Source organism: Oncorhynchus mykiss, chromosome 20, assembly GCF_013265735.2.
Source record: "Oncorhynchus mykiss isolate Arlee chromosome 20, USDA_OmykA_1.1, whole genome shotgun sequence".
NCBI lineage: Eukaryota > Metazoa > Chordata > Actinopteri > Salmoniformes > Salmonidae > Oncorhynchus > Oncorhynchus mykiss.
In genome coordinates, this window is record NC_048584.1 from 4,985,694 (window position 1) to 5,001,702 (window position 16,009).

The window sequence follows — 16,009 nt, forward strand, 5'->3', positions numbered from 1 at the left end:
ATTCCGTCTCTATTATTTTTTATCTTAGTTTTATATCATGTAGTTTACTCATCTTTGTTTACCTGACAGTGTAGAAGTAGTAACATGACCTGTCCAGTAGATGGCAAGGTGTAGGCCTATTCAAAGCTCTGAAAATCCAGACTCTGATCTTGATATTGTAATATCGGGATAAGAATGATCATATCTGATCCTTTATTGAAAACCTCTCTCACTATAATCAGAATCTATCGCACACCCAATCCTAGTCAGAATCTACAGCACACCCAATCCTAGTCAGAATCTACAGCACACCCAATCCTAGTCAGAATCTACAGCACACCCAATCCTAGTCAGAATCTACAGCACACCCAATCCTAGTCAGAATCTACAGCACACCCAATAAAGTGAAGGTACTGGAGGCAAAATGCAAAACTGGAGAAACAGGAAAAAGTCTCTGCACACTTCCAGTCACATGCAATGAGATTACAGAACAACACTGTAGTGATATAGACCATCCAACAGGTGGTATAGACGTCACATTATTTTGCTTTACATACCCCTGTCTCGCACGCACATGCACAAATGCACACAATGACGTCAAGGACCTCAGCCACCCGAGACATGGCCTGTTCACCTGCTATCATCTAGAAGGCGGAGTGTACAGGTGCATCAAATATGGGACCGAGAGACTGAAAAACAGATTCTATTTCCAGGCCATCCGACTGTTAAATAGTCACCACTAGCTGGCCTCGCCCAGTACTCTACCCTGCACCTTAGAGACTGTTACTAACCGGCTACCACCAGGTACTCTACCCTGCACCTTAGAGACTGTTACTAACCGGCTACCACCAGGTACTCTACCCTGCACCTTAGAGACTGTTACTAACCGGCTACCACCAGGTACTCTACCCTGCACCTTAGAGACTGTACTAACCGGCTACCACCAGGTACTCTACCCTGCACCTTATAGACTATTACTAACCAGCTACCACCAGGTACTCTACCCTGCACCTTGGAGACTGTTACTAACTGGCTACCACCAGGTACTCTACCCTGCACCTTAGAGACTGTTACTAACCGGCTACCACCAGGTACTCTACCCTGCACTGTAGAGACTGTTACTAACCGGCTACCACCAGGTACTCTACCCTGCACCTTAGAGACTGTTACTAACTGGCTACCACTAGGTACTCTACACTGCACCGTAGAGACTGTTACTAACCGGCTACCACCAGGTACTCTACCCTGCACCTTAGAGACTGTTACTAGCCGGCTACCACCAGGTACTCTACCCTGCACCTTAGAGACTGTTACTAACCGGCTACCACCAGGTACTCTACCCTGCACCTTAGAGACTGTTACTAACCGGCTACCACCAGGTACTCTACCCTGCACCTTGGAGACTGTTACTAACCGGCTACCACCAGGTACTCTACCCTGCACCTTAGAGACTGTTACTAACCGGCTACCACCAGGTACTCTACCCTGCACCTTGGAGACTGTTACTAACCGGCTACCACCAGGTACTCTACCCTGCACCTTAGAGACTGTTACTAACCGGCTACCACCAGGTACTCTACCCTGCACCTTAGAGACTGTTACTAACCGGCTACCACCAGGTACTCTACCCTGCACCTTAGAGACTGTACTAACCGGCTACCACCAGGTACTCTACCCTGCACCTTATAGACTATTACTAACCAGCTACCACCAGGTACTCTACCCTGCACCTTGGAGACTGTTACTAACTGGCTACCACTAGGTACTCTACACTGCACCGTAGAGACTGTTACTAACCGGCTACCACCAGGTACTCTACCCTGCACCTTAGAGACTGTTACTAACCGGCTACCACCAGGTACTCTACCCTGCACCTTAGAGACTGTTACTAGCCGGCTACCACCAGGTACTCTACCCTGCACCTTAGAGACTGTTACTAACCGGATACCACCAGGTCTCTACCCTGCACCTTAGAGACTGTTACTAACCGGCTACCACCAGGTACTCTACCCTGCAGCTTAGAGACTGTTACTAACCGGCTACCACCAGGTCTCTACCCTGCACCTTAGAGACTGTTACTAACCGGCTGCCACCAGGTACTCTACCCTGCACCTTAGAGACTGTTACTAACCGGCTACCACCAGGTACTCATCGCAGTCCCCCCGATGATTAATATACCTCACTTCCGTGGTGTTGTTTGATCTGACCAGGAAATGCCTTCCCCTCCGAATAGGGCAGGAACTGTTGGAGTGACAGGCGAACCGCCCTGAGCTCAAGCACATTTAATTATATATATATATATATATTTTCAATTTCACCTTTATTTAGCCAGGTAAGCTAGTTGAGAACAAGTTCTCATTTACATCTGCGACATGTCCAAGATAAAGCAAAGCAGTGCGACACAAAAAACAACACAGAGTTACACATGGAATAAACAAGCGTACAGTCAATAACACAATAGGAAAAAATAAGAAAGTCTATAAACAGTGTGTGCAAATGGCGTGAGGAGGTAAGGCAATTAATATGCCATAGTAGCGAAGTAATTACAATTTAGCAAATTAACACTGGAGTGATAGATGAGCAGATGATGATGTGCAAGTAGAAATACTAGTGTGCAAAAGTAAATAAAATCAATATGGGGATGAGGTAGGTAGATTGGGTGGGCTATTTACAGATGGGCTATGTACAGCTGCAGCGATCGGTTGGCTGCTCAGATAGCTGATGTTTAAAGTTAGTGAGGGAAATATAAGTCTCCAGCTTCAGCGATTTTTGCAATTCGTTCCGGTCAGTGGCAGCAGAGAACTGGAAGGAAAGGTGGCCAAAGGAGGTGTTGGCTTTGGGGAAGACCCGTGAGATACAGTGAGTTGTGAAAGTATTCGGCCCCCTTGAACTTTGCGACCTTTTGCCACATTTCAGGCTTCAAACATAAAGATATAAAACTGTATTTTTGTTGTGAAGAATCAACAACAAGTGGGACACAATCATGTAGTGGAAAGACATTTATTGGATATTTCAAACTTTTTTAACAAATCAAAAACTGAAAAATTGGGCGTGCAAAATTATTCAGCCCCTTTACTTTCAGTGCAGCAAACTCTCTCCAGAAGTTCAATGAGGATCTCTGAATGATCCAATGTTGACCTAAATGACTAATGATGATAAATACAATCCACCTGTGTGTAATCAAGTCTCCGTATAAATGCACCTGCACTGTGATAGTCTCAGAGGTCCGTTAAAGGCGCAGAGAACATCATGAAGAACAAGGAACACACCAGGCAGGTCCGAGATACTGTTGTGAAGAAGTTTAAAGCCGGATTTGGATACAAAGAGATTTCCCAAGCTTTAAACATCCCAAGGAGCACTGTGCAAGCGATAATATTGAAATGGAAGGAGTATCAGACCACTGCAAATCTACCAAGACCTGGCCGTCCCTCTAAACTTTCAGCTCATACAAGGATAAGACTGATCAGAGATGCAGCCAAGAGGCCCATGATCACTCTGGATGAACTGCAGAGATCTACAGCTGAGGTGGGAGACTCTGTCCATAGGACAACAATCAGTCGTATATTGCACAAATCTGGCCTTTATGGAAGAGTGGCAAGAAGAAAGCCATTTCTTAAAGATATCCATAAAAAGTGTTGTTTAAAGTTTGCCACAAGCCACCTGGGAGACACACCAAACATGTGGAAGAAGGTGCTCTGGTCAGATGAAACCAAAATTGAACTTTTTGGCAACAATGCAAAACGTTATGTTTGGCGTAAAAGCAACACAGCTGAACACACCATCCCCACTGTCAAACATGGTGGTGGCAGCATCATGGTTTGGGCCTGCTTTTCTTCAGCAGGGACAGGGAAGATGGTTAAAATTGATGGGAAGATGGATGGAGCCAAATACAGGACCATTCTGGAAGAAAACCTGATGGAGTCTGCAAAAGACCTGAGACTGGGACGGAGATTTGTCTTCCAACAAGACAATGATCCAAAACATAAAGCAAAATCTACAATGGAATGGTTCAAAAATAAACATATCCAGGTGTTAGAATGGCCAAGTCAAAGTCCAGACCTGAATCCAATCGAGAATCTGTGGAAAGAACTGAAAACTGCTGTTCACAAATGCTCTCCATCCAACCTCACTGAGCTCGAGCTGTTTTGCAAGGAGGAATGGGAAAAAATTTCAGTCTCTCGATGTGCAAAACTGATAGAGACATACCCCAAGCGACTTACAGCTGTAATCGCAGCAAAAGGTGGCGCTACAAAGTATTAACTTAAGGGGGCTGAATAATTTTGCACAACCAATTTTTCAGTTTTTGATTTGTTAAAAAAGTTTGAAATATCCAATAAATGTCGTTCCACTTCATGATTGTGTCCCACTTGTTGTTGATTCTTCACAAAAAATACAGTTTTATATCTTTGTTTGAAGCCTGAAATGTGGCAAAAGGTCGCAAAGTTCAAGGGGGCCGAATACTTTCGCAAGGCACTGTATATCTGCTGGAGTGAGTGCTACGGGTGGGTGTTATTGTAATGAGCAGTGAGCTGAGATAAGGCGGAGCTTTGCCGAGCATAGATTTATAGATGACCTGGAGCCAGTGGGTCTGGCGACGAATATGTTTGGCCCTGTCCGGGGGTGTCCTTGGATGGGGCCACAGTGTCTCCTGACTCCTCCTGTCTCAGCCTCCAGTATTTATGCTGCAGTAGTTTATGTGTCGGGGGGCTGGGGTCAGTTTGTTACATCTGGAGTACTTCTCCTGTCCTATTCGGTGTCCTGTGTGAATTTAAGTGTGCTCTCTCTAATTCTCTCTTTCTCTCTTTCTTGAGAGAGGACCTGAGCCCTAGGACCATGCCTCAGGACTACCTGACATGATGACTCCTTGCTGTCCCCAGTCAACCTGGCCATGCTGCTGCTCCAGTTTCAACTGTTCTGCCTTATTATTATTGGACCATGCTGGTCATTTATGAACATTGGAACATCTTGGCCATGTTCTGTTATAATCTCCACCCGGCACAGTCAGAAGAGGACTGGCCACCCCACATAACTAGAGAGGAACCAGGCTTTCTTCCTAGGTTTTGGCCTTGCTAGGGAGTCTTTCCTAGCCACCGTGCTTCTACACCTGCATTGCTTGCTGTTTGGGGTTTTAGGCTGGGTTTCTGTACAGCACTTTGACATATCAGCTGATGTACAAAGGGCTATATAAATACATTTGATTTGATTTGATTAGATTTGATATGTAGCGAGGGCCAGCTGACGAGAACATACAGGTCGCAATGGTGGGTGGTAAAAGGGGCTTTGGTGACAAAACGGATGGCATTGTGATAGACTGCATCCAATTTTCTGAGTAGAGTGTTGGAAGCTATTTTGTAAATGACATTGCCGAAGTCGAGGATCGGTAGGATAATCAGTTTTACGAGGTTATGTTTGGTGGCGTGAGTGAAGGAGGCTTTGTTTTGCGAAATAGGAAGCCGAATCTAGATTTAATTTTGGATTGGAGATGATTAATATGTGTCTGGAAGGAGAGTTTACTGTCTAGCCAGACACCTAGGTAATTGTAGTTGTCCACATATTCTAAGTCAGAACAGTCCAGAGTAGTGATGCTAGTCGGGCGGGCGGATGCGGGCAGCGAACGGTTGAAGAGCATGCATTTGGTTTTACTAGCATTTAAGAGCAGTTGGAGGCCACGGAAGGAGTGTGGTATGGCATTGAAGTTCGTTTGGAGGTTAGTTAACACAGTGTCCAAAGAAGGGCCAGATGTATACAGAATGGTGTCATCTGCTTAGAAGTGGATCAGGGAATCACCCGCAGCAAGAGCAACATCGTTGATATATACAGAGAAAAGAGTCGGCCCGAGAATTGAACCCTGTGGTACCCCCATAGAGATTGCCAGAGGTCCGGACAACAGGCCCTCCGATTTGACACACTGAACTCTGTCTGAGAAGTAGTTGATGAACCAGGCGAGGCAGTCATTTGAGAAACCAAGGCTGTTGAGTCTGCCGATAAGAATATGGTGATTGACAGAATCAAAAGCCTTGGCAAGGTCGATGAAGATGGCTGCACAGTACTGTCTTTTATCGATGGCGGTTATGATATCGTTTAGTACCTTGAGCGTGGCTGAGGTTCACCTTTGACCAGCTCGGAAACCGGATTGCACAGCGGAGAAGGTACGGCGGTATTCAAAAGGGTCATTGATCTGTTTATTAACATGGCTTTTGAAGACTTTCGAAAGGCAGGGCAGGATGGACATAGGTCTATAACAGTTTGGGTCTAGAGTGTCACCCCCTTTGAAGAGGGGGATGACCGCGGCAGCTTTACAATCTTTAGGTATCTCGGACAATACGAGACTGGTAATAGGGGTTGCAACAATGGCGGCAGATAATTTTAGAATGAGAGGGTCGAGCTTGTCTAGCCCAGCTGATTAGTACGGGTCCAGGTTTTGCAGCTCTTTCAAGCTGTTGGCCAGGGTTGGGGTATCCGGGTGACAATGTGCTCTCCTGTCCATTAGACATTTTGTCTGCGGGAACTCAGTACGAACTTGTGTCACTACCAAGGTCTAATGGTTTTAAATTTCTGTTTTCTAGTGTCTGGAAACTCACTTGTAGAATTTGCTTGCAGTAGGTCTCTTAAAAAAGAGAAGCCGTACAAGGTTATTAAACAGAGGTGCCTAGTTATTCTTCTTTTGTTGATATCAGGTAACGTGCAACCTAACCCTGGCCCTGATACGCATTGTCTCCAAAACCCCTCTGATTTTAAATCTAGTTCTGGTTTTGTCAAAAATGGATGGGGTTAGGATTTGGGCTAAATCAACTGATGCTGATGTAATTGTGTTTTCTGAAACGTGGCTCAGCAAGTCTGTTCTTGATAAGGATATTTGTAAAAAATGGTTAGTTACAATGTATATCACACTGATCGAGTTAAGAAAGGTGGGGGTGTGGCTATATATGTAATGACTAAATTCCTTGTAAGTTTGGCAAATTCTGAAACTATTTATAAACAGTTGGAATTTCTTGCTTTGAATATTGAGGTTTCAAAGGGTCTCTCTATAACTGTGATTGGCTGTTTATAGACCCCCCTCTGCTCTCTATAACTGTGATTGGCTGTTTATAGACCCCCCTCTCTGCTCTCTATGATGCATTTTCTTCTTTGACGCACCTTATGTCTAAACTTCTTTACAGTGAAATTATCTTGATTGGTGATCTCAACTGGTGTTGGTTAAAGCCAGCGTCTGATGGTTTTTAAATGTTTTGTAATTCCATGAATCTTACCCAGTTGATTAACTCACCCACTCGCCCAAATCTTAAATGCCCAGATAAATCTACCCTGATTGATTTGATATTGACAAATGTTCCACATAAATATTCTGCAGTTGGTGTTTTTTGTAACGATTTAAGTGACCATTGTGCTGTTGTTGCTGTTAGAAATTCTAAGGTTACCAAAACAAACCCACACTTTATTCATAAGATAACTTTTAAGTGTTTTAATGAGCAGGCTTTCTTTCATGATTTGTTTTATTTTGACTGGAGCAGATTGAGCTTATTCTTGATGTGGAAACTGCCTGGAAATTCTTTCATTATGTTTTTTTCCAAATAGTAAACAAACGTGCTCCATTCCGCAGGTTCAGGGTTAAAGGGCGGGTTAATCCATGGTTTTCATCTGAGCTGTCTTGTATTATTCACGACCGTAATCTAGTCTGGGCTAAAGCAAAGAAATCATGTTCTGATGCTGATTGTCTTATTTTTAGGCAGTTACGAAACAAGTGTTATTTTCTTCTCAGGAAGACCAACTCTGAATATTTCATGTCTGTTACCACTGATAACCTGAATGACTAGAACGTTTTGAAAGGCTATTAAGTATACATTACCGTTCAAAGGTTTGGGGTCACTTAGAAATGTCCTTGTTTTCCTTTAAAACATACATGAAATTAGTTGCAAAATGAATAGGAAATATAGTAAAGACGTTGACAAGGTTATAAATAATGATTTTGTAAATTGAAATAATAATTGTGTCGTTGCTTTCGTCAAAGAATCCTCCATTTGCAGCAATTACAGCCTTGCAGACCTTTGGCATTCTAGTTGTCAATTTGTTGAGGTAATCTGAAGAGATTTCACCCCATGCTTCCTGAAGCACCTCCCACAAGTTGGATTGGCTTGATGGGCACTTCTTACGTACCATACGGTCAAGCTGCTCCCACAAGAGCTCAATAGGGTTGAGATCCAATGACTGTGTTGGCCACTCCATTATAGACAGAATACCAGCTGACTGCATCTTCCCTAAATAGTTAGTGCATAGTTTAGAGCTTTGCGTCATTGTCCTGTTGAAGGAGGAAGGAAATTGGCTCAATTTAAGCGCTGTCCACAGGATATGACATGGCATTGCAAAATGGAGTGAAAGCCTTCCTTCTTCAAGATCCCTTTTACCCTGTACAAATCCCCCACTTGACCACCACCAAAGCACCACCAGACCATCACATTGCCTCCACCATGCTTGACAGATGGCATCAAGCACTCCTCCAGCATCTTTTCATTTTTTCTGCGTCTCATGAATGTTCTTCTTTGTGATCCGAATGCCTGAAAGATTTGTCTGTCCAAAACATTTTTTTCCAGTCTTCGTCTGTCTGTCCAGTGTCTGTGTTCTTTTGCCCATCTTAATCTTTTCTTTTTATTTTACAGTCTGAGATATGGCTTTTTCTTTGCAACTCTGCCTAAAAGGTCAGCATCCCGGAGTCGCCTCTTCACTGTTGACGTTGAGACTGGTGTTTTGCGGGGACTATTTAATGAAGCTGCCAGTGGAAGACTTGTGAGGCGTCTGTTTCTCGCCTATGTAGATATTCCATAAAAAATCAGGCGTTTCCACATACAATAGTCATTTACAACATTAATACACCGTATTTCTCAATTTTATGTTATTTTAATGGACAAAAAATGTGCTTTTCTTTCAAAAACAAGGACATTTCTAAGTGACCCCAAACTTTTGAACTGTAGTGTATGTCAGGTAATAGTCATGTTAATGAATTGAAGGACTCTGTTGCTGCATATGACAAAACTGAAATGCTGAATTGTTTCAATGAGCACTTTGTAGGCTGTTTGATTCTGTTTGATTCAGTGTCATTTGTCTCTGTAAAATCCTGTGTGGGTGAACCAGTGAGAGCTGGTCAAACATTTCACTTTTTGCCATTCTCAGTGCAGGAGGTACATAATAATGTCACGTTCTGACATTTATTTCCTTTGTTTTGTCGTTATTTAGTATGGTCAGGGCGTGAGTTGGGGTGGGCAGTCTATGTTTGTTTATTTCTATGATTTTGGGATTTCTATGTTTCGGCCTAGTATGGTTCTCAATCAGAGGCAGTTGTCTCTGATTGAGAATCATACTTAGGTAGTCTGGGTTTCACTGTTTGTTTGTGGGTGTTTGTTTCCGTGTGTGTGTTTGTCGCCACATGGTACTGTTTCGGTTTTCGTTCGTTTCACGTTTATTGTTTTTGTATTCATAGTGTTCAGTTTATGTTTTTAAATAAAGAACCATGGACACTTACCACGCTGCGCATTGGTCCTCCGATCCTTCTCGCTTCTCCTCCTCAGACGAAGATTAGGAGGAAAACCCTTACAGAAACACCCACCAATCAAGGACCAAGCAGCGTGGTAACAGGCAGCAGAGGCAGCAGCAGCAGGAGAATCAGCGATACCTGGAGAGATGGACTTGGGAGGAGATTCTGGACGGCAAAGGACCCTGGACTCAGCCAGGGGAATATTGCCGTCCCAAAGCAGAGTTGGAGGCAGCGAAAGCAGAGAGGCGCCATTATGAGGAGCTAGCATGGCAGAGCGGCTGGAAGCCCGAGAGGCAGCCCCAAAAAATGTATTGGGAGGGGGCACACGGGGAGTGTGGCGAAGCCAGGTAGGAGACCTGCGCCAACTCCCCGTGCTTACCGTGGAGGTGTGTACTGGTCAGGCACCGTGTTATGCGGTGGGGCGCACGGTGTCCCCAGTACGCGTGCTTAGCCCGGTGCGGTACATCCCAGCTCCTCGTATCGGCTGGGCTAGGTTGGGCATCGAGCCAGGTGCCAGCCCAACACATGGTGTCCCCGGTTCGCCAGCACAGCCCAGTGCTCCCGCCTATCCGGTGCCGCCGGAGTCATCCTTCACTCCGGCGCCGCCGGAGTCTCCCGCCTGTCCAGCGCTGCCGGAATCTCCCGTCCATTCGGGACCCATTTCTAGGGTCCCCAGTCCGGGGTCGGCGGCGAGAGTCGTCGTGTTTAGGTAGCCTGGGTTTCACTGTTTGTTTGTGGGTGTTTGTTTCCGTGTGTGTGTTTGTCGCCACACGGTACTGTTTCGGTTTTCGTTCGTTTCACGTTTATTGTGTTTGTATTCATACTGTTCAGTTTATTTTTTTTAAATAAACCATGAACCATGGACACTTACCATGTTGCGCATTGGTCCTCCGATCCTTCTCGCTTCTCCTCCTCAGATGAAGAGGAGGAGGAAAACCCTTACAAATAAAGCCCCGAAATGCTTATATCAGAGAAAGCCTGCAGGTCCTGATCATCTTGATCCCTACTTTTTAAAACTGGGAGCTGATTTCATAGCTGAACTATGTACATATCTGTTCAATCGAACCCTGGAATGTAATGAAATCCCAAGGACCTGGAACTCAGCATTTGTCCTACCACTTTTAAAAGGGGGAGATCTAACTCATTTAAATAATTATAGGCCTATCTCAAAACTGTCACCCCTGGCGGAAAATACTTGAAACCCTTGTTAGAGAACAGCTAAAATCATTTGTTATATACTAACTCTATTTTATCAATGTACCAATCGGGTTTCAGGAAGAAGCATAGCACAATTACAGCAGCCATGGAGGTTTTAAAGGATATCACTGAAGCCCTTGGTAAAAAAAAAACAGCAATGTGTCTCACTTTTTATTGACCTCTCTATTGTTTTTGATACAGTTGACCATGCTATACTGAGGTAAAGATTGTCGAGTGTAGGTCTTTCGCCTCATGCAGTTGCATGGTTTGCTAATTATCTGTCTGATAGAACTCAGTGCACTCAATTTGATGGGCTTCTGACTGTTAAATTGTCTGTCTGTAATGGTGTGCCCCAGGGCTCTGTACTTAGTCTCGTCTCATTCAGTATTTATATAAATCATTTAGACAAAAATATGCAAAATGCGCAACTTCACTTTTATGCTGATGATATTGTTATTTATTGTTGTGCCTCATCTCTCACAAACGCTTTCCAGATTTGCAAACGGCTTTTTATACTGTTCAACATACCTTGTGTCACTTAAAGCTTATCCTCAATGCTGACAAAACTAATGGTGTTTTCTAAAGCAAGAAATAGACCTCTTAACCTTTCACCCATTACTACCTGTCAGGGCAAGGAGATTGAGGCTGTAACCTCATGTAAATATCTTGGAATTTTAAATGATGACGGCCTCTCTTTTCAATTGCAAATTCAACAACTTACAAAAAAGTTTAAGCTGAAGTTGGGATTTTATTTTATGAATAAGGCCTGTTTTTCTTTTGAAGCCAGAAGGAGGCTTGTTTACGACCTTTTTATTTGTGCATTTTTATTGTTCAGAAATGTGGTGGGTACTCTCTTCGTTCGCAGAACTTTATCCTGCTAACTTGCTAACTGTTCCAAATGTCCGAACTGAATTTGGTAAAGGGGTTTTATGTACTCTGCACCATCGGCTTGGAATGCCTTACAAAACACTTTTAAACTTGAAGAACTTCATCATTGATGAAACATTTTGAGGCTGATTTCTTGACCTGTCAATGTTTTTAATTTGCTGTTTAATGACTTCGTTATACTCCTATGATTTCTATGGTTGTCTTTAATTGTGTAATGACTTCCGTGAATTTGAAACAAAAGCTTGAGGAGCCTGGGGATCAGACTCCAGAGCCCTTTATTTCAGAGTTGTTTGAATGAGGTGGTTGGCTTTCAACACTTATCAGTTGGTTTGTGCAGGCTGAAGTATGGTGCTTTCGGATGCTATCAGAAACTTTAACATTTGTAACAAGCATGGCAACATGCATTTGTTGCTACGCCTCTGTAATTACAGACTGCAATTACCACCAGCTACATGTTGTTAGTACAGTCTAACTATGAATTATTACAATTTAATTACGATACTTATTACAGTGTACTTATGTAATTACAATGTAATAAGGACCCCTTAAAATTAAGCATTGGCATCTCTTCTCTATGTCTTCTACAGTTTGACCACCAAGCCATGCTCAACATCTCCATCTCCTCCACTCTCAGATACTCTGGCATGCGCTCCCAGGTACATCCATCAGAGAGGGACAAAGGGTTGGGTGAAGTCTGACAATTGACAGGTCCATTGACTTTAATTGCTCTGTCAACTATGTTCTGTACATACAGGTAATAGTGTCATAATGCCAACTGATATTTACTCCTGAGGTGTTGAACTGTTGCACCCTCTATAACCACTGTGGTTATTACTAGACCCTGCTGCTCATCTAAGAAAGTTTGAACGTCTTGAAGAACAATCTGGCATAAATGGCCATGTACTCTTTAAATCTCCAGAAGAAGACTGGCCACCCCTCGTATCCTGGTTCCTCTCTAGGTTTCTTCCTAGGTACACTGCTTTTTCTTGTGATGTTGTGAGGGAAGAGACCCAAATAAACTGCATCCCATTACAGAACATTTAGATATAAATTATTTATGTAGAATAGACATGCTTTGTAGTCACACAGAACGAGGAATCCCGTAAGCTCTGTATACATTGTCATATCTATATCTGTTCTGTTGCCATGTGTTTTTCCTGTGGTGGCTGTGATACCACCGTTCTACCACCAGGTGTCAGTGGAGGGAGAGCCTCTGGGTGCGCTGGGGACCCTGGCCATGGAGTTTGAGTGGCCCCACGAGGTGACCAATGGGAAGTGGCTTCTCTACCTGACTGAGATCGTCACCAAAGGAATAACTGAGACACGCTGTGTCCCTCCAGGGGACATTGTCAATCTGCTCAACCTCACGGTGAGTTACCAGAGTCTATAGAGGCCACAGAAACAGGTGCTAACTTCTAGTGACTTTTGAGAAAAGGACACAGACAAATCTTAACATACAAATGGGCAAATTTACAAGGCTAAGGGGCCTTGCAGACGGGCACTTACTCTGGTACAGTCTAATCAGTCTTTGGGCCATTACCATTCATACTGTACTGAATACCAGTCTGACTGTTAATGTGGATATATTCAATCAAACAACCATTTTGTACTCTCTGCCCCTGCAAGGTTGTTACTAATGCTGCTCTGCATAATATATGGTTTTAAACATAATGTCATATTTTCAACTTATAATACAGTTATTATACTGTAATAATAACCATCAACACGCACAGTTCAAAACTGTTTTAATTATAAAAAGGTCAAACTGAAATGAATCAATCTCCACTCCACAATTATCAAAAATAAAATATCATCATGGCTGACTCTCTCCTGCATTAAGTTCACACATGCAATACACCCTCGAGACCATTTATGATCATTCAGTCTATGAACTATGAGCTTGGAGAGGCACTTCTCACTGTCTTACCTGTTGGTTTGTAGCCTCTCTCTCTCAAACTGTCTGTCCATGGGTATCATCAAGTCTGCCTCTCCTCCAGAGAAGCCCCTCGCGCGACACACAGAGCGGGTCGGCTGTGGGCGGGATCGCCGAGGTTTTCCAAACAGACAAGTGATGGGCAGAGCGGGGATTATATAGCTCAGTGGGTTTGTGTTGGGCTTGTTGTTTGTGTGGGCTTGTTGTTGATAGAAATGCCATGAATTGAACTGACATGATTCTTTAGAATGAGAGAGGCATGTTTGTTATAGATAATACATTTCTATCTCAATGTTGCCCAATGTTATGTCCGTCCTCCAGCTGAACAGGGAACTAGAACCAAAGATTATGGATACATCTTTTTTTTTTTGCCATATTAGCATTGACATGAAATCAGTCAAAACACCTCAAAACAAGACATGGTATCAAGAACAAGATGAAATGAGCTGAAACGAGACACTTACGATTCCCCAAATGGCAATTTCTTGTCATTTTTGCAAGCAATTTGGCCATCTAGAATCACAACAACATGCTGACTTCTGCCCCAAGGAAACGCACACGCCGGTTTTATGAGATGCCAGCTAACCCATATATAGAAATGCATTTATTGACTACAGTCATTTTTGCCACATTTATTTTATAACAGACACCTTAATGCACACTTTTACATTACATTATGTGAGCTAAACATAACAATAAAAAGGCTTCAAAGCCTCTCAATGGCCAATACATAGCATCAGCAATCCAGGGTTTCTACACATCATTGTTATAGAACAGCGTGCTGACTTTTTGATGACACTTTCCAAATTGTACAAACATACAGGGCATTCGGGAATTATTCACACCCCTTGACTTTTTCCACATTTTGCTACGTTACAGCCTTATTCTAAAAGGGATCCAAATATTTCCCCTCATCAATCTGCACACAATACCCCATAATGACAAAGCGAAAACAGGTTTTTAAGACATTTTTGTGTGCTTAGGGTTGCTGTCCTGTTGGATGGTGAACCTTCACCTCAGTCTGAGGTCCTGAGCACTCTGGAGCAGGTTTTCATCAAGAATCTCTCTGTACTTTGCTCCATACATCTTTCCCTCGATCCTGACTAGTCTCCCAGTCCCGTCTCCCAGTCTACCATAAAGGCCTGATTGGTGGTACTGCAGAGATGGTTGTCCTTCTGGAAGGTTATTCCATCTCCACAGAGGAACTTTGGTGCTCTGTCAGAGTGACCATCAGATTCTTGGTCACCTCCCTGACCAAGGCCCTCTCCCCCGATTGCTCAGTTTGGCCGGGCGGCCAGCTCTAGGAAGAGTATTGGTGGTTATAAACTTCTTCCATTTAAGAATGATGGAGGCCACTGTACTCTTGGAGACCTTCAATCGTGCAGATATTTTTTGATACCCTTCCCCAGATCTGTGCCTCGACACAATCCTGTCTCAGAGCTCTACGGGCAATTCCTTAAACCTTATGGCTTGGTTTTTGCGTTGACATGGACTGTCAACTGTGGGACCTTATGTAGACAGTTATGTGCCTTTCCAAATCATGTCCAATCAATTGAATTTACCACAGGTGGACTCCAATCAAGTTGATGATCAATGGAAACAGAATGCACCTGAACTCAGTTTCAAGTATCACAGCAAAGGGTCTGAATACTTATGTAAATTAGGTATTAAAAAATGTTATTTGCAAAAATTCTAAAAACCTGTTTTGGCTTTGTCATTATGCGGTATCGTGTGTAGATTGTGGAGGATTCTTTTATTTTATTTTATTCATTTTAGAATAAGGCCGTAATGTAACAAAATGTTGAAAAAGAGAAGGCGTCTGAATACTTTCCGAATGCACCGTAGAGTGCAATGACTGTACATGTTGTGGAAAAGGCGTGCTGGCTGCTCATGTATCACCATGCATGCTACGTTGTGTCGAGAGTGGTGGAATGAAAACAGCAGCCCCCGCCCCATTCTGTGCGCCACGGAAAGGGGTACTTTCCTCTTCATGAAGTTAACACATGCAATACACCCTCCAGACTTAAGGTGCTATCAGTTCATCAGAGATCATATATGATAATTCAGATTCACACTATGACAGATCATCAGCCCATGAACTCTATGGGCTTGAAGAGGCACTTCTCAATCTCTTACCTGTTGATTTGTGTCCTCTCTCCTTCTCTGCCTGTCTGACACAGCAAAAAATTACTAAACTAACAAATCTACATGTAAAGCTAACTAGCTATTAGCCAGGAGAAAGCTTATAGTTGCTCACGTTCATTCACATATCAAAGTTAATTCACATTCACAAACCTTTTACTTAAACATACTCTGTTGTTGCCAACAACAATTACTTCCCCCAGTGCAGTGAGTAATGATGGTGGTGCTACACAGTGCTTTTTCCCCTGACTCACACACTGCCTCACTGCTTGTAACAACCAAGAGTGAGAACAAAGCAGTCAGTGGGGGCGGGGGAAGGAACACATGTTCCAGCAGCGGAGGCC